Source organism: Hemitrygon akajei, chromosome 17, assembly GCF_048418815.1.
Source record: "Hemitrygon akajei chromosome 17, sHemAka1.3, whole genome shotgun sequence".
NCBI lineage: Eukaryota > Metazoa > Chordata > Chondrichthyes > Myliobatiformes > Dasyatidae > Hemitrygon > Hemitrygon akajei.
The window spans coordinates 85696805-85716504 of record NC_133140.1 but is presented as its reverse complement, the minus strand read 5'-3'; positions in this window follow the sequence as shown (position 1 = coordinate 85716504).

Here is a 19700-nt window from a genome sequence, read left to right as displayed (position 1 = left end):
ACATCGCTTTGTGGATCCAGAACTGGCTTGTCCACAGAAGGCAAAGAGTGGTCGTAGACGGGTCATATTCTGCATGGAGGTTGGTGACCAGTGGTGTGCCTCAGGGATCTGTTCTGGGACCCCTACTCTTCGATATTTTTATAAATGACCTGGATGAGGAAGTGAAGGGATGGGTTAATAAGTTTGCTGATAACACAAAGGTTGGAGGTGTTGTGGATAGTGTGGAGGGCTGTCAGAGGTTACAGTGGGACATTGATAAGATGCAAAACTGGGCTGAGAAGAGGCAGATGGAGTTCAACACAGATAAGTGTGAGGTGGTTCATTTTGGTAGGTCAAATATGATGACAGAATATAGTATTAATGGTAAGACTCTTGGCAGTATGGAGGATCAGAGGGATCTTGGGGTCTGAGTCCATAGGACACTCAAAGCAGCTGTGCAGGTTGACTCTGTGGTTAAGAAGGCATATGGTGCATTGGCCTTCATCAATTGTGGAACTGAGCTTAAGAGCCGAGTGGTAATGGTGCATCCTATATAGGACCCTGGTCAGACCCCACTTGGAGTAATGTGCTCAGTTCTGGTCACCTCACTACAGGAAGGATGTGGAAACCATAGAAAGGGTGCAGAGGAGATTTACAAGGATGTTGCCTAGATTGGGGAGCATGCCTTATGAGAATAGGTTGAGTGAACTCAGCCTTTTCTCCTTGGAGCGACGGAGGATGAGAGGTGACCTGATAGAGGTGTATAAGATGATGAGAGGCATTGATCATGTGAATAGTCAGAGGCTTTTTCCCAGGGCTGAAATAGCTAACATGAGAGGGCACAGTTTTAAGGTGCTTGGAAGTAGGTACAGAGAAGCTGTCAGGGGTAAGTTTTTACACAGAGAGTGGTGAGTGCGTGGAATGGGCTGCCAGCGATGGTGGTGGAGGTGGATACGATAGGGTCTTTTAAGAGACTCCTGGATAGTTACATGGAGCTTAGAAAAATAGAGGGCTATGGGTAACTCCAGGTAATTTCTAAGGTAAGAACATGTTTGGCACAGCTTTGTGGGCTGAAGGGCCTTATTGTACTGTAGGTTTTCTATGTTTCTATAAGACCAATCGATGTAATATCCTCAGCAAATTTAATTAGCAGATTGGAGCTGTGGGTGACAACACAGTCGTGGGTATACAGAGAGTAAAGAAGGGGGCTTAGTACACAGCCCTAAGAGGCACCTGTGTTGAGGGTTAGAGGGCAGAGGTGTGGGAGCCCACTCTTACCACCTGCTGGCCATCTGACCGGAAGTCCAGTGTCTAGCTACACAAGGCCAAGGTCCTTGAGTTTCTTGTTGAGCCTGGAAGGAATTATAGTGTTGAATGCTGAACTGTAGTCCAAGAACAACATTCCCATATAAGCATCCTTCTTCTCTAGATGTGTAAGGACAGTGTGTAGAGCTGTGGCTATTGCATCATCTGTCCATTGTGTCGGTAGTCGAAATGTAGGGGTTCCAATGAGGGTGGTAGCAAGCTGCAGCTGTAGCCCTTGACCAAAATCTCAAAGCTTTTGCTTATTATTGAGTTGAGTGCGACAGGACGCCAGTCGTTCAGACATGTTACTTTGGTCTTTTAGGTACAGGAACAATGGTGGATGTTTTGAAGCAGGAAGGCTTTCTACAGTGGGAGAGGGAGAGATTAAAAATGTCTGTAAACACAACTGCCAGTTGTGCCTTGTGCATCCTGAGTACCCGCCCTGGGGTGCCGTCAGATCCCGCAGCCTTGTGACTGTCCACCCGTTGGAAACATCGGTGTACCTCAGCCTCAGAGTTGACCAAGGTGTGGATCACTTCGGCAGCTCTCCTCAGGGGCTCAGTGTTGGTGACATCAAACTGACCGTAAAATCACAACTTGTCAGATCTACCACTTCATTCTCTCACCAACTTGTTGGAAGTTAAGGGTGAAAATGGAGAATCTATCCCATACCTAGGATATGTGGAAGTCAATGTTACATTCCCCAAAAACTTGCAGAATGACCAACTTGCCCCCTCTGTGAGAAGACCGGTACGCTAGAGCATACTCTGAGCTGCTGCCCCAGAGCTCTTGCCGATGGCCATTATCGGTGGCGGCATGACCAGGTCCTCCGGACAATTGCTGAGTCAGTCTGCAGCACCCTTAACACCTGCCGGAAAACAAGTCCGGTCAAGAATACCATCTGCTTTGTCAAAGAGGGGGAAGGACCAACAGAACACCAGAAAGCAACCGGGTTGCTCTTCACTGCGCAGGACTGGAAGCTGAAAGCAGACCTGGGGAAACAGCTGCAGTTCCCTCCCCACGTCACAGAGATGCGGCCCGACATTGTGTCGCGGTCCGATTCATTGAAGCACGTTCTCATGCTTCAGCTTACCGTGCCGTGGGAAGAACGCGTGGAGGAGGCCTACAAGCAGAAAAGAGCCAAGTGTGAAGATCTGAAGGACAACTGCTAAAGAAGAGGCTGGAGAGGAAAGTGTTGGCCCGTGGAGGTCGGGTGTCGTGGCTTTGCAGGCCAGTCGCTCTGCAGCATATACACTGCACTTGGAATCATGGGAGAGAGAAGAAGGAGAGCCATTTCTACCAGCAGAGAAAGCGTCAAGATGGCTCTGGATAAAGAGGGCAGATCCATGGATTGCTGCTAGGGTACAGGCTGGGGTCTGATCAACCACGGTCGGGTATGATGTTGAAAGACACCAAACACCTGACAACCACAGGTAACATCACTGATGATGTGCCCCAGCTTAGCATCATGCAGATGTTTCTGTAATAACAAGCTGCAAAGTAGCCAGAAATTCTCTCCCAAGTTTGCCTATAAGCAAGTCCTGGAAGTTTTACAAATACGACATAGGCAGACTACAGAGGAAAATGTTGGGCTGGTGAGAGTACCTGGCAAAGACCCTAGAAAAAATCCAGCTGGGTAGTCTGTAGTCTTGTGTGGATCAATCACAGTCAGAACGTTGCACCCTGAGAAATGGGCTATTGTGGAACATGCCTGGAGGACTTGTGTAAAGACTTGCCTGGTTACTTTGGAAAATAAGCAACATTGTCACTTACCTGTAGTGATCTCCAATATGATGTCACGATTCCTCTCAGATGTGTTATAGCTGAACTAAATTCAGTACAAACTATACTTCTGAAAGAACCATCTTATTGATGAAACAGCATTCAAACAGCGACCTCAGCCTATACACCTGGAAGACAGAGAACCTGTTCAAAAGCATCTCCATTACTTGCTAAATACAGGAGTGATGAGAGAGTCTGACCCTCCTTTATCTTCTCCAATTGTTGTGGTGAGAAAAAAGAATGGGTAAGTCCATTTGCGTACAGATTATCAAAAGTCAAACCAACAGACAATTAAAGACACCGATGCACTCCTGAAGTTCAAAGACACCTGTATGGCTTTGACCAGTTCCAAAGGTTTCCAGTCCTTGACCTAAAACCTGGTTATTACCAGTTAGAGGTTGAAAAAGCCAACAAGCCTAAAACCACCTTTGTGTGTCCTCTAGGATTCTATGAATTCAAAAGGATGCCACAGGGTATTACAAACACAGCAAGCATATTTCAGCGACTCATGGAGGAATGCATGGCTGATACAAACCTGAGGGAAGTTATTATATTCATCGATGACATCATTGTGTTCTCTAAAGACTTGGGCGAGCGTGAGGAAAGACTTATGAAAGTCCTGAATAGACTCAGAGAGTACAGACTTAAGCTAGCTCCGGAAAAGTGTGTTTTTGCACAGATCTCAGTCAAATATCTTGGATGTATAGTGTCTCATCAAGGAGTTCAAACTGACTTTGGCAAGATCACCACAGTTAAAACCTGGTTAATTCCCAGAAATCTGAAGGAATTGATGTCATTCCTTGGATTTATTAGTCATTATTGTCGATTTATCAAGGATTTTTCTCGAAAAGTTAAGTCACTCAGTGAATGGACATTGGGGTACCCACCTACTAAAACGAACTCCAAGGTGTGGTGAATTGGATCAGCAAATTTGCTGATGATACAAAGATTGGAGGTGTAGTGGACAGTGAGGAAGGTTTTCAAAGCTTGCAGAGGGATTTGGACCAGTTGGGAAAATGGGCTGAAAAATGGCAGATGGAGTTTAATACAGACAAGTGTGAGGTATTGCACCTTGGAAGGAAAAACCAAGGTAGAACATACAAGGTAAATGGTGGGGCACTAAGGAGTGCAGTAGAACAGAGGGATTTGGGAATACAGATACAAAATTCCCTAAAAGTGGCATCACAGGTAGATAGGGTCATAAAGAGAGCTTTTGGTACATTGACCTTTATAAATCAAAATATTGAGTATAAGAGTTGGAATGTTATGGTGAGGTTATATAAGGCATTGGTGAGGCCGAATTTGGAGTATTGGGTGCAGTTTTGGTCACCGAATTACAGGAAGGATATTAATAAGGTTGAAAGAGTGCAGAGAAGGTTTACAAGGATGTTGCCGGAACTTGAGAAACTGAATTACAGAGAAAGGTTGAATAGGTTAGGACTTTATTCCCTGGAGCGTAGGAGAATGAGGGGAGATTTGATAGAGGTATATAAAATTATGATGGATATAGATAGAGTGAATGCAAGCAAGCTTTTTCCACTGAGGCTAGGGGAGAAAAAAAAACAGAGGACATGGGTGAAGGGGGAAGGGGGAAAAGTTTAAAGGGAGCATTGGGGGGGGGGCTTCTTCACACAGAGAGTGGTGGGTGTGTGGAATGAGCTGCCAGATGAAGTGGTGAATGCGGGCTCACTTTTAACATTTAAGAAAAACTTGGACAGGTACACGGATGAGAGGTGTATGGAGAGATATGGTCCAGGTGCAGATCAGTGGGACTAGACAGAGAAATTATGTGGCACAGCCAAGAAGGGCCAAAAGGCCTGTTTCTGTGCTGTAATGTTCTATGGTGATGAATGATAGCTAGTATCAGCATCCAAAAGACCCATTTAGAGGTTGTTGGACTACCACATGTCAAGAAGCATTCGACCAAATCTGAAAGGAACTTACATCTGCTCCAGTGTTAGTGTTTGCTAACCTTCAGCTGCCATACATTTTAAATACAGATGCCAGTACTAATGGTTTTGGGGCTGCCCTCCAGCAGGGTCATCGCCTTTGCCAGTAGGGGATTCTCCCATAGCGAATCTGCCCATAAATTAGAGTCCTTTAGCCCTAAAATTGGCAGACAGTGAAAAATATCATGATTATCTTTATGTTAGTTCATTTGCATGCTTTCCACTGCTAGACTGGATGCAACCAGTTACGGATGGCTAACGGCTCTGTCAACTGATCATTTTAAGCTGCAATATAGGTCCAGGAAGCTGAACAATGATGCTGACGGGTTGTCCTGACCACCACAAGGAAGACTATCAGATGATCTCTCATCCCAGAAAGAGCAGGAACGCGTACTGGAAGTCATCTGGTGAAGTTAGCAATGATGTGTGAACGGTATGTGAGCGTCATCTTATCCGACAAACAGAACCTGCCACACGGATGTTGCCATTGCACATGTCCGATCCTTAATGATGCATTCAAGTGTTATATCAGACAATTCCGCACAAGGAGATGAGTGTGGGGGATAACCAGTCATTTCTCACCTCTCTGATGCTGAGATTACCAATTCCCAGTCAGCAGATCCCTGTATTAGGGAAGTTATCAAAAACCATCCCCTTCAGTGAGAACACAATCCCTAGACTACCCAGCTTTCTTTGAGAATGGGATCGTCTAGAGCTAAAAGATAGGATTCTCTACAGAAAAAAATTAACTGGAGATAAAACAAAATGGCAGCTTGTTTGACCCGAAAAGTTTCAATCTGAGGTATTTAAGAGTCTTCACAATGACTTTGGTCACGTGGGTATTGATTGTACCCTGCATTCAGTCAGAAGCTGGTTCTGTTGGCCCAGGGTGGCTGCTGATGTGGAACCCAAGATTAGAACATGCGGTTGACCTTTCCTGAGAAAGCTGCTCTGTTAGTGAATATTGTGAGTTCTCGACCTTGCAGCTGATCAGCATGGACTTTTTCCACATTAGAACCCGATCAAAGTAACACAAAAAATATCTTAGTAATAACTGAACATTCACTAAATATGTTTGGCTTTCCTCCACCTAACTAAAAAGCCAAGATGGTTCCAAAGTGAATATGGGAACATTTCATCTCGCATTATGGTTATACCGAGCGCCTTCACAGCGATAGAGGGCATGACTTCCAATCCCACTTGATTAAAGAATTGTGTGAGATAGCCGGAATTCAAAAAGTCAGAACTACATCATATCATTCTAGAGGAAACTCTGTCGAGAGGTTTAACTGGACCCTCTTAGACATGGTGGAAACCCTGGAGATGAAAGATAAAAGTCGCTGGCGAGAATTTGCGAAACTCCTAGTCCATGCTTATAATCGTACTAGAAACAAGAAAACTGGCTTTAGTATGTATGAATTGATGTTCAGACAACAACCCAGACTCCCAGTTGACCTAGCTTTCAGACTACCCTTGAAAGACAAACATGGTACATCACTCTCTCAGTATGCACAAAATTTTAAATCTCATCTTGAGGAAAGCTTCAAGATAGGCAAGGGGAACTCACAGAAAATGGCAGACCAAAACAAGAGCACATATGACAAACATGTGACAGGCTCAGAGTTGAAAGGAGAGGAGTGCTACTGAGGAATGTGCATCTGTGAGGTAAAAACAAACTTGCCGATAAATGGGAAGAATTAGTTTCTGTAGTGGTGAGCCAAGCTGGTGATCTGCCTGTTTACAAGGTACATCCTGAGAACCAGTCTGGGCCCATACAAACATTACATCGGGATCTATTGCTCCCTTGTGGATTTCTTCCTTCTGAAGACAATGAACAACTTCCATAGTGCGGCCATAGTGGGGTGTGTCGGGAATGGACAGGAGGAGGAGTATAGGAAACTGATACAGGACTTTGTGATATGGTGCAACTCAAACTACCTGCGTCTCAATATCACCAAGACCAAGGAGATGGTGGTGGACTTTAGGAGATCTAGGCCTCATATGGAGCCAGTGATCATTAATGGAGAATGTGTGGAGCAGGTTAAGACCTACAAGTATCTGGGAGTACAGTTAGACGAGAAGCTAGACTGGACTGCCAACACAGATGCCTTGTGCAGGAAGGCACAGAGTCGACTGTACTTCCTTAGAAGGTTGGCGTCATTCAATGTCTGTAGTGAGATGCTGAAGATGTTCTATAGGTCAGTTGTGGAGAGCGCCCTCTTCTTTGTGGTGGCGTGTTGGGGAGGCAGCATTAAGAAGAGGGACGCCTCACGTCTTAATAAGCTGGTAAGGAAGGCGGGCTCTGTCGTGGGCAAAGTACTGGAGAGTATAACATCGGTAGCTGAGCGAAGGGCGCTGAGTAGGCTACGGTCAATTATGGAAAACCCTGAACATCCTCTACATAGCACCATCCAGAGACAGAGAAGCAGCTTCAGCGACAGGTTGCTATCGATGCAATGCTCCTCAGACAGGATGAAGAGGTCAATACTCCCCAATGCTATTAGGCTTTACAATTCAACCGCCAGGAGTAAGATATGTTAAAGTGCCGGGGTTGATTGTATTTAATGTATTTAAGTAAACTACTTAAGAACTTTTTAAAGCTATTATTAATGCTTTTTGAGAGAGTGATTTAGATGCATATCATATTTTTACTGAGTTAAGTATTGTATGTAATTAGTTTTGCTACAACAAGTGTATGGGACATTGGAAAAAATGTTGAATTTCCCCATGGGGATGAATAAAGTATCTATCTATCTATCTTTCTCCTGTCCCTGTTCGCAAGTACACAACTCGCAATATGAAGATTGAACAGTTGGCTGAAGAGGAAGACAATCCAATTGACTCTGAAGAGGACAAGGATGTGGTTTATTACCTCAGATCAAGACTTGACATTGTAGCTGAACCTCCTAAGAGTCCAGAAACTTGTGAAGAGTTACACAGAAGAACTGTGGCCTCCAACCCAAGCCCAAACCAGCCATTTACAGTCACTCCAGTTGCAGACCCAGTGCTGGGATCTCAAAGAAACGCAAGTTATTTATCTGATGTAGAGGAATCCACTGTAGAAAATACTTACCTATCAGTCCTGAAGAAAGCCCTGTGGAAAAAAAACAACAAATGAGGAAATGAGTAATCAGTGTATCCCACCCCATGGCAGAAGTCTGGAAGTTTCGGCAATCCCAGATGGGTCTGAGATTCAACAAGGAAAAGAGATGTGATGAAGTGTTAACCAGAAAAGACGCCACAAATGAGAATTCTCATAAAGAAGAGTCTGATCTCAGAAGGTCTTCTAGACACAGAGAAAAACCCAGAACTCTCACATATCCTGAGCTCGGAAATCCTTTAGTGACGATAATTCAGTCCCTTTTCCAAACTCTGAGTTCAGCTATTGTAGATTTCACAAATGAAGAACTCTCCAAACCCATTACAGTGCCACCTGTAGCTGTATGCAAAGGGACTTGCATAAATACAAAGAGGAAGGGTGTAACCCAGGCTAATTAAATCCAAAAGATGTAATGTTAGAAAGTTCCACCTGTGGAGGGATCAAAATTAGGTTTACTGAATTTTTTAAGGAAAAGAGAAATTGGGAATAAAACATGCGAGAACAAGGCGTAGCTGACGCAGGTGTGGGAGAGCGAGAGAAACACAGCAAACTATTAGAAACTAAAGATATAAAGTGAAATTAGTAGTATCTCTACCCTACTAACTTGAAAACCTCAGGGTAAAATCCCTGGAGGAGAGACAATAGCGATAAAGGATCTTCGAAGTTACAGATATAACAAGCAGCAGTTATAACGAGACAGTATCGGCAGAGACCAGTGTCCAAGATCTCTACCATGCAACTGGGAATTAATTCTGTTAAGTCATACCAAGGGATGTGGTAAATTAACACTCTTACTGTTCCGACTGTATAATTTGTGTGTGAAATATGTTCAGCACTGTTGTAATGGAGAAGTGTTTGGAAATTACAATGTGATGTTGAGTTCTTTTGAAATAGCAAATGGAAAGTGCATAATAACTTACGGATTGTAATCCTGGTGTATGTAGGTCAGGGTTTTTTTCTATAATTTTGTAAATCAGCTTTGCATGGATGATCAACTATTTCATCAAACGAAACAAGAAACAAGATGGTGTTGACATATTGACTTGAACGGACACTGAAATTAACCGTAATACCCAAGAATAGGAATTTAATTAGTTTTCCAACTAAATAGGGATAAATAAAAAGGAAATGTTCATCTGTAACCTTTAAATAGGGAATAACACCAGATCCAATTAGTTAGAGAAATCGGAGTAACAAAGGTTATTCTAATGAATATCACTGATTCTGACTAAACAGGAATTTGTTTTTTTGTTGGTATCAGAGATTTGGAACCTAAACAGAATTTTGAATTTGTTGTTACTCATGTAAATATTTTGTATATATTGTTTTTTTATAAACAAAACTTGCCTCCAGAACTGTGTATTTTCTATTCACTGTTTCCTACCGATACCAAGAGCTTCTGATGCCTTACTAGCACCTAGAGTAGTGCTATGATTTTCTTATAAAGAGTGCAGCAACCAGTCACATGAGATGAGACCAGCACTACACAGGTGTTACACTATACTACCCGCTCACCGTACCGCCTAGAGTCTATACTACCCGCTCACCGTACCGCCTAGAGTCTATACTACCCGCTCACCGTACCGCCTAGAGTCTATACTGCCTGCTCACCCTACCACCTAGAGTCTATACTGCCTGCTCACCGTACAGCCTAGTCTATACTGCCTGCTCACCGTACAGCCTAGAGTCTATACTGCCTGCTCACCGTACAGCCTAGAGTCTATACTGCCTGCTCACCGTACAGCCTAGAGTCTATACTGCCTGCTCACCGTACAAAGTTGACAGTCTATACTACCTGCTCATTGCACACAGTCTATAGATTCTATTCTGCCTGCCCATTCCAAACATCTGCAGATTCTCTGCTACCTGTTCACTCCAAAACAGTCGACAGCCTAGACTAGCTCCTGATTTGACTCAGTCTGCAGCCTATGCTACCTGCTCACTTTACTATTCGTACAGGAAGGATGTGGAAGCTTTAGAGAAGATGCAGAGGAGATTTTCATGGATGCTGCCTGGATTAGGGAACATGTCTTATGAGGACAGGTTGTGGGAGTTATGGCTTCCTCGTTGGAGAGGAGGAGAATGAGAAGTCACTTTATAGAGATGATGAGAAGCCTAGATGGAGTTGATAGGCAGAAATTGTTTCCATTGTGGAAATTCATTACTGAGCCAGCATGACCTTGTGGTGTTTGGAGGAAAGTCTAGGGGAATTCCAGTTGTGTGGTTTCCACGGAGAGAATGGCACATATGCACTGCTAGAGGCTGATACACAAAGGACAGTCAGGAGACTCTTTGACACATGGATGATAGACAAATGGATCGATCTTAGAGCAGGTTAAAGAGTCGGCACAACATCGGGGGCCAAAGGCTCTGTACTGTGCTGAAGTGGTCTGTGTTCTATGTAACTGAACAGTGAGGCAAGCTCGAGGTCTGGATGGGAGTCAAGGTGCAGACTGGGTAAATGCTTCACCGGGCACCAATGCCCCATTCCCTTTGGCCGTCTGCATCTTCCGTTTAATCCCACTCACCGTTCCCCATACTGACCTGTCTACCCCCACTGCCAGAGTGGGGCTAAATACAAACTAACTACACCTCATATTCCCCCTGGGTCCTTGACAACCCAACAGCTCAATCAGCGGCAGGAGCAGGCCACAGCGATGAGATTTCTGGCAGGTCAGCGACACTTGTTTAAAAGTCCAGAAAGGCCATTGTTGGGAACAGGCCAGTGGTCAGGCTTTGGCTCTGGCTAAGCTTCTGTTAAGGCTCTTTTATTTTTCTCTTACTGTACCTGTTGTAAACAGCTGTTGTGTGTTCTTCGTGCTGGATGCTGGAGTCCTGGGAGACCCAGAGTCCCCCTGGGAACTACATCTGCGTGAAGTGCATCCGGCTGCAGCTCCTTGGAGACCGTGTTGGGCATCTGGAGCAGCAGCTGGATGACCTTGTACGGGAGAGCGTGGAGATAATCGATCAGAGTTGCAGGGAAGTGATCGCCCTGAAATTGCAGGAGGCAGGTAGCTGGGTGACTGTCAGGAGAAATGGAAATGTGAATAGGCAGTTCACACAGAGCACCCCTGTGGCCATTCCCCTCAATAATAAGTATACTGTTGTGGGGGGTGTCATGGAGACCGGGTTACTGGCACTGAGCATGGGTCCGTGGTGCAGAAGGGAAAGAGGGAGAAGAAGGGAGTGGTAGTGATAGGGGACTCAATAGTCCGAGGAACCAACAGGAGAATCTGTGGATGTGAATGGGACACCCAAATAGTATGTTATCTCCCAGGTACCAGGGTCAGGGATGTCTCGGATCAGATCCATAATATTTTGGAGGGGGAGGGAGACATAGGAAGGGAAAGCAAAGAGATCTTGAAAAGAGAATTTAAAGAGCTAGGTAGAAAGCTGAGAACCAGAATCCCCGGTAGTATTTGAATTTGAAGTTATTTAAATCTTACATCTGTCCCACAAAGTGAGGGAGTAAAAATCTTTGCATTATCACTCCGTCCTAATGTACAGGCATGTGAATTTATAAGTCTAATGGTTTGTAGAAAGAAGCTGTCCTGTAGCCTGTTGGTCCTGGCTTTAATGCTCTGGTACTGTTTGCCTGACGAAAGCAGCTGAAACAGTTTACGGTTGGGGTGACTGGTGGTCCCGATGATCATCCAGGCCTCCTTTATGCACCTGCTGCTATAAATGTCCTCAATGGAGGGAAGTTCACATTCACAGATGCGTTGGGCTGTCCATACCACTCTCTGCAGTGCCCAGCGATCAAGGTTGGTGTAGTTCCCATACCAGGCGGTGATACAGCCGAACAGGATGCTCTCAGTTGTAGAAGACCTTGAGGATTTGGCGGCCCATGCCAAACTTCTTCAGTCGCTTGAGGTGGAAGAGACTTTGATGTGCTTTTTTTAGTCACACAGCCGCTGTGTACAGTCCATGAGATCTTCGATGATGTGTATACCGAGGAACTTGAAACTACTCATCCTCGAGGTCGACTGCAGTCCCATTGATGTTGATTGGGCTGAGCCTGTCTCCATTCCTCCACATTCAGCTCTTTTGTTTTTTGGACACGGAGGAAGGGATTGTTATCGTGACACCACTGTGTCAGGGTGTTAACCTCTCCTTTGCAGGCTGTCTCGTCGCTGCTAGAAATAAGGCTGATCACTGTCGTGTCATCTGCAAATTTGATCAGCAGATTGGAGCTGTGTGTGGTAGCACAGTCATAGGTGTAAAGGGAATAGAGGAGGGGACTCAGGACACAACCCTGGGGGGGGGGGCCTCCTGTGTTGAGGGTCAGAGGGGCAGATGTGAGAGAACCCATCCTTACTATACATCAACAATTCAATAGTAAGTCTAGGATCCGGCTGCACAAGGCGAGGTGTAGGCCGAGGTCTCTGAGCTTCCCGTCAAGTCTGGAGGGAATTATGGTGTTGAATGCTGAACTGTAGTCCAGGAAGAACATTCTAACATATGCATCCCTCTTCTCCGGTGAGTGAGAATGGTGTGTAATGGTGAGAATGGTGAGAATGACGTATTGGTAGACCAGTTCCATCGGTAGGTGAATTGTAGGGGGTCCAGTGTGGGTGGTAGCATGCAGCAGAAATAGTCTTTAACCAGCCTCTCAAAGCATTTGCTTACAACTGAGTTAAGTGTGACAGAGCACAATCATTCAGGCATGCTACCTTGGATTTCTTAAGCACAGGGACAATGGTGGACGACTTGAAAATGGAGGGTACTACACACTGGGAGGCGGAGAGATTAAAAATGTCCAGCTGTTCCGCACACACTTTGAGGACCTGCCCTGGGAGGCTACCCAGCCCCACTGCCTTGTGGCTTTTGACACTTTGGAATGTTTTGTGTGCCTCGGAGATGACCAAGGAGCAGGTCTCGTCGACGGCTCTCCTCGGGGGTTCAGTCCTATCAACCTCAAGTGGAGCGTAACACCATTTAGCTTGTCCAAGAGTGAGGCAGCAATGTTGTTGCATTTCCTCTTGAAGACCCAATGGTGTGCAGTCCTTGCCATTGTTACAAGAGTGTGACTGGATTTTGTCCATGTTGCCATTTTGCCACCTTGATGGCTCTATGTAAATCATAGTGGCTTCTCTTGAGCTCCTGGTGGTCTCTGGAGGTGAAGGCTTTATCCCTTGTGCTGAGAGCAACACGCACTAAACTATTTATCCAAGGCTTCTGGTTTGGGTAGACGGGCCTGCAGGCAGATAATTTCTGCATTGCTACCTGTGCTATGCATCAGTGAGGGCAGAACGAGGGCGATATGGCAGATAAATGCATTGCGGAGAAGCTGGTGCAGGGGGCAGGGCTTCAGGTTCTTGGACCATTGGGATCTCTTCTGGGGGAGGTTTGACCATACAAAAGTGATGGGTTGCACCAGAACCCGAGGGGTCCAATATTCTTGCGGGCAGGTTTGTTAGACCTGTTGGGGAGGTTTTAAACTAATTTGGCAGGAGGTGGGAATCAGAGTGAAGGGATGCAGGATAGGCGGATGGTAAAAAAAGTGAAGATAGCGTACAGACAGACTGTCAGGAAGGGCAGGCAGATGATAGGACATAATTGCAGCCAGCAGGGTGAGCATCAGTGCATTAGGGATGCAGAATCAAAACAGGTAGCAAATGCAGTACTCAAAGTGTTATATCTGAATGTACAGAGTACAAGAAATAAGGTGGATGATCTTGTTGCACTTTTACAGGTTGTCAGGTATGATGTTGTGACCATCACTGAATTGTGGCTGAAGGAATGTTGTAGTTGGGAGCTGAATGTCCAAGGTCACACATTGTAGTTTACACACATAGGAAGGCAGGTAGAGGGGGAGGCTTGGCTGTGCTGGTAAACAATGGCATCAAATCGGTAGAAAGATGTGACACAGGATCAGAAGATGTTGAATTCTTGTGGATTATGTTAAGAAACTGCAGGGGTAAAAGCACCATGATGGTAGTTATATACAGGGCTCCCAAAAGAAGCTGGGATATGAACCATAGGTTACAAAGGGAAATAGAAAAGGGCAATGTTATGATAGTCATGAGAGATTTCAACAGGCAGGTCAGTTGGGAAAATCAGGTTGGAAATAGATCTCAAGAGAGTGAGTTTGTTCAATTCCTGTGAGATGGCTTTTTAGAGCAGCTTGTCATTGAGCCTACTGGGGATCAGCTATACAGGATTGGGTGTTATGTAATGAACGGGAACCCATGATCACAATATGACTGTGTTCAACTCGGGATTTGATAGGGAGAAAATAAAGTCTGATGTAGCAGTATTGCAGGGGAGTAAAGGCAATTACGGTGGCATGAGAGAGGAGCTGGCAAAAATAAATTGGAAGGAGATGCTGGCAGTGTGAGTTTCTGGGGGAAATGAGGAAGGAGCAGGACAGATGTATTCCAAAAATGAAGAAATACTCAAATGGCAAAATAGTACAACTGTGGCTGACAAGGGAAGTCAAAGCTAATGTAAAAGCAAAAGAGAGGGCAGACAGCAAAGCAAAAATTAGCAGGAAAGGACTGGGAAGCTCTTAAAATCCTACAGACAATCATTAGGAGGGGAAAGATGAAATATGAAAGCAAGCTAGCAAACAATATCAAGGCGGATAGTAAAAGCTTTCTCAAGTATGTAAAAAATAAAAGAGACCATTAGAAAATGAGGCTGAAGAAATAATAATGGGGGACAAAGAGATGACAGATGAACTAAATGAGTATTTTGTATCAGTCTTCACCGTGGAAGTCATTAGCAGTGTGCCAGATGTTGAAAGGTGTGAGGGAAGAGAAGTGGGTGCAGTTGCTGTCACAAGAGAGAAGATGCTCAAAAAGCTGAAAGACCTAAGTGTATACAAGTCACCCGGACCAGAAAAACTGCACCCTAGGGTTCTGAAAGAGGTAGCGACAGAGATTGTGGAGGCATTTGTAATGATCTTACAAAAATCATTGGACTCTGGCATGGTGCCAGAAGACTGGAAAATTGTAAATATCACTCCACTCCACTCCACTCCACTCAGAAGGAAGGAAGCCGAAAGGAATTTATAGACCAGATAGCCTGAGCTCAGCGGTTGGGAAGATGTAGGAGTCAATTGTTAAGGATGAGCTTATGGAGTTCTTGGTGACACAAGACAAGATAGGAGAAAGTCAGCACTGTTTCTTTAAGGAAAAATTCTGCCTGACAAACCTGCTGGAATTCTCTGAGGAGATTACACACAGGATAGATAAAGGGGGTGTAGTGGGGGATGCAGTGGATGTTGTATATTTGAACTTTCAGAAGACCTTTGACAAGGTGCCACACATGAGGCTGCTTTCCTAGTTAAGAGCCCATGGTATTAGAGGGAAGTTACTGGCATGGTTAGAGCATTGGCTGATTGGTAGGAGGTAGCGAGTAGGAATAAAAGGATCCTTTACTGGTTGGCTGCCAGTGACTAGTGGTGTTCCACAGGGGTCGGTGTTGGGATAACTTCCTTTTATGCTGTATATCAGTGATTTAGATGATGGAATAGATGGCTTTGTTCCCAAGTTTGCAGATGATACAAAGATTGGTGGATGGGCAGGCAGTGTTGAGGAAAGAGGTAGGCTGCAGAAGGACTTAGATTTGGAGAATGGGCAAGAGTGGCAAATGAAATGCAAAGTTGGAAAATGCAAGGTCATGCACTTTGGTAGTAGAAATAAAGGTGCAGACTATTTTCTAAATGGGAAGTAAATCCAGAAATCTAAGATGTAAAGAGACTTGGGAGTCTTGTGCAGAACACCCTAAAGGTTAACTTGCAGGTTGAGTCGGTGGTGAGGAAGGCAAATGCCATGTTAGCATCAATTTCAAGAGGTCTAGAACACAAGAGCAGAGATGTGATGCTGAAGCTTTTTAAGGCACTGGTGAGGCCTCAGCTTGGGGATTATGAACAGTTTTGGGCTCCTCCTATGAAAAGATGTGCTGGCATTGGAGAGAGTCCAGAAGAGATTCACAAGGATGATTATGGGAATGAAACTGTTATCATATGAGGAACGTTTGATGGCTCTGGGTCTGTACTCACTGGAATTCAGAAGGATGAGAGGGGATTTCATTCAATCCTTTTGAATGTTGAAAGGCCTAGGCAGAGTAGATGTGGAAAGGATGTTTCCCATGGTGGGAGAGTCTAGGACATGAGGGCACAGCCTCAGGATAGAAGGGTGTCCATTTAAAACAGATATGATGAGACATCTTTTTAGCCAGAGGCTAGTGATTTTGTGGAATTTATTACCACAGGAAGCTGTGGAGGCCAGGTCATTGGGGATATTTAAGGCAGAGCTTGATAGGTTCTTGACTGGACACAGCATCAAATATTACGGTGAGAAGACTGGGGAGTGGAGCTGAGGAGGGGTAAAAAAGGATCAGCCATGATTGAATAGTGGAGCAGACTCGATGGGCCAAATGGCCTAATTCCACGCCTCTGTCTTATGATCTTCTGGAACAGCACCTCATACTCACCCTGAGTCATTGACAACCTGATGACATTAACTTTGAATTCTCCAATTTCAGGTCTCCCCAGTTCCTCCTACATCCACCTGAGCCCCCATCACTCTGTCCCTTTCTCTCTCCCCCACCCTCTCCATCTGCCCATCACCCACAGACTCCTCCTGCTGGGTCTGGGAGCCCCTTCTACCTGTTCCCATCTGCACTCCCATCTCCCTCACAGTTCTATGCTCTGCATTCCTCTCCTATCAGATCCCATCACCTCCCAACCGCTGTCACTAATCCCACCCCCCCTTAACTGTCCATCACCTCTCAGCCTCTGTTGCTATTCCCACCGCCCCCTCCTCCATCTGCCTATCACCTCCTCACCTAGATCCACCCATCACCTGCCGACTCTTGATCCACATTTCCCTCCACCTTTTTATACAGCCGATCTCTCCAATATTTTCCAGTCCAGATGAAGGATCTCAACCCGTTGCCCGTCACTGGGACCCCTCCCCCGTTGCCCGTCACTGGGACCCCTCCCCCATTGCCCGTCACACAGGTCACTGTTCCCTCTCCCCCAACACTTCACACATCCACCCTTCTCCACAAACTGCAGCTCCTCCTGTCTCCTCTGAACCTGGGACCAAAGTTTCTGTCCTTTACCTTGTTATTTAATAGTTTTCTATAAATACTCTGGAAACCATTTAGGAGATAGTGATTCAGCCATCGCTGTACGCCTGATAGTCGTTAATGGATGGAAAATAATAAAACTGGCCCTGGAGCAGTGCGAGTTCCTCCAGCAATAAATGAGAGTCTCACTCACATTTTCCAGCCTGCAGAGAGAGACATCTCAGGGGATGAGTTAACCCTCCATTCCCCGGGACACCCCCTCAACCCCCCCTTCACTCACTGAACTCTTCCCACAACCTGTAGACTCAATTTCAAAGACTCTTTATCTCATGTCTGTGTGCAGGTCGATGGGACTAGGCAGTTTAATTGGTTCAGCACAGACTAGATGGGCTGAATGGCCTGTTGCTGTAGTTTCTTATGACTATGCTTTCAATATTTATTGCTTATTATTATTATTATATATTTTTTGTTTCTTTGTAAAGGGTGGTACAGTAGTGTAGTGGTTAGCACAATGCTTTATAATACAGGGGAACTGGGTTCGATTCCCACCGCTGCCTGTAAGGAGTTTGTACTTTCTCTGCAAGACCACATGGGTTTCCTCCGGGAGCTGCGGATTCCTCCCAAAGGCCAAAGGCGTACTGTTTGCAGGTTGATTGGTCGCAAATTATTCCATGATTAGGCTAGGATTAAATTGGGGAATTGCTGGGCGGCGTGGCTCAAAGGGCCAGAGGGCCTATTCCACGCTGAATCTCAACAAATAAATAAATATTTATTGTGAATGCCCACAAGAAACTGAATCTCAGGATTGTACGTGGTGACATGGCAGCATGTTAGCATAGAGGTTGGTGTAACACTGTTACAGCGCTAGCTAATGGGTTCAATTGCCCCCACTGTCTGTAAGAACATTCTCCCTGTGACCGTGTGGGTTTCCTCGAGGTGCTCCAGTCCAAAGCTGTAAGGGTTAGTGGGTTAATTGGTCACTGTAAATTGTCCTGTGATTAGGCTAGGGTTAAATCGATGGGCTGCTCATTGGGCTGGAGACCCCTGTTCCACTCTGCATTCCTAAATGAATAAATATGTATTTTGCTAACAAATTTACATTGAACTTTGAACCTTCACACTGATGTAACTCAGCACACAGAATCCGCAGTAGACCCATCTCGCCTCCCCACCCTCCTCCCTCTGGCACATCAATGGTTCTTTCGTACGTGGACAACAGCTTCCAGCCTCACTGACGGCTCAACCCACATCATCATCAACCCCTTGGAACAGTGCCTGAGCTTGGCACAGGATCTGGAAACTTCTGAGTGACCTTAAATCATTGTTCCTGCATCTGGAAGTTTAAAAAAACCTTATACAGTACCCTCTCCATGTTCTGTGTACGTCATCGGTGATAACTTACTCTTCTACCCTCCAGTCCTCTCATCCACTGCTTCCCCTTTTTGATACACAGCCTCATGAATAAAGCTTACAGTGGACCTCAGAGGGATCTCATTGAAACCTACCAAATATTGAAAATTCCTTGTCATCTCTCTTCTAAAGGGGCAACCTTGAACACCGTGGCTCTCCCCATCCACTCTATCAAGGCCCTTCAATACTTGATAGGCTTCAATGGGATTCCTCCTCATCTGCTGAACTCCAGCGAGTACAGACCCAGAGCCATCCTTGTATGTTAACCCTTTCATTCCTGGAATCATTCTCATGAACCTCCTCTGGGCCCTTCCCAATACCAGCACAACTTTTCTTAGATAAGGGCCCCAGATCTGCTCAAAATACCCTGTGCGGTCTAACCAATGCCTCAGCTTCAACTGATTTGTCAAACCTGACTCCACTTTCACAGATCTGTGCTGATCTTGCCTGGCCCTGTTGTTGTTTTCTAAGTACCTGGCTAACACTCCCTAAATAAAAGAGTCTGGCATCTTTTGCACTCCTCTGGACACTGGATTGTGATGTTTCCATCTACTCTCTCTCTCCTCCTCTTTTAAGCAGTTTCTCCTGTCTGGGAACAAGTCTAAATTTACAGAGCCACTCACTTTCCAGTCCTGATGAAGGGTCTCAGCCTGAACATTGACCATTTATTCCCCTTCATAGATGCTGACTGACCTGCTGAGTTCCTCCAGCATTTTATGGGAGTTGCTTAAAATTCCTTAAGGTTGCGATAGTCAGCGGTGGTAGTGGGGATAAACACCCACCAACTATTAAATGCTCCTAATGACGTGCTTCTCAAATTGCCTTTGACAACCAAGTCCAGTTCCTGGCCTTCCTGTGTGGCTTAGCTACTAAGCCCGGCAGAACCATTTCTACTAACAGGGTAAGAGGCAAAGGCAGGTTACTGGTGACTTAAAACCAGTGGGTTTGGTCAGATGGGCCTCGTCAGCCATGATTGATAACTCTGCTAGGAGAAGGAAAACTCTGATCTCAAACCTCCGCTGCCTTCCTGAAGGGGCAGGCTTCGGGAGGAAACCCCCAAGGGAAAATCAAGAACTGGAGTCCCTAGGGCAGTCCTACGTTGAGTTCAATGCTGATTGGCAACTCCTGCAATG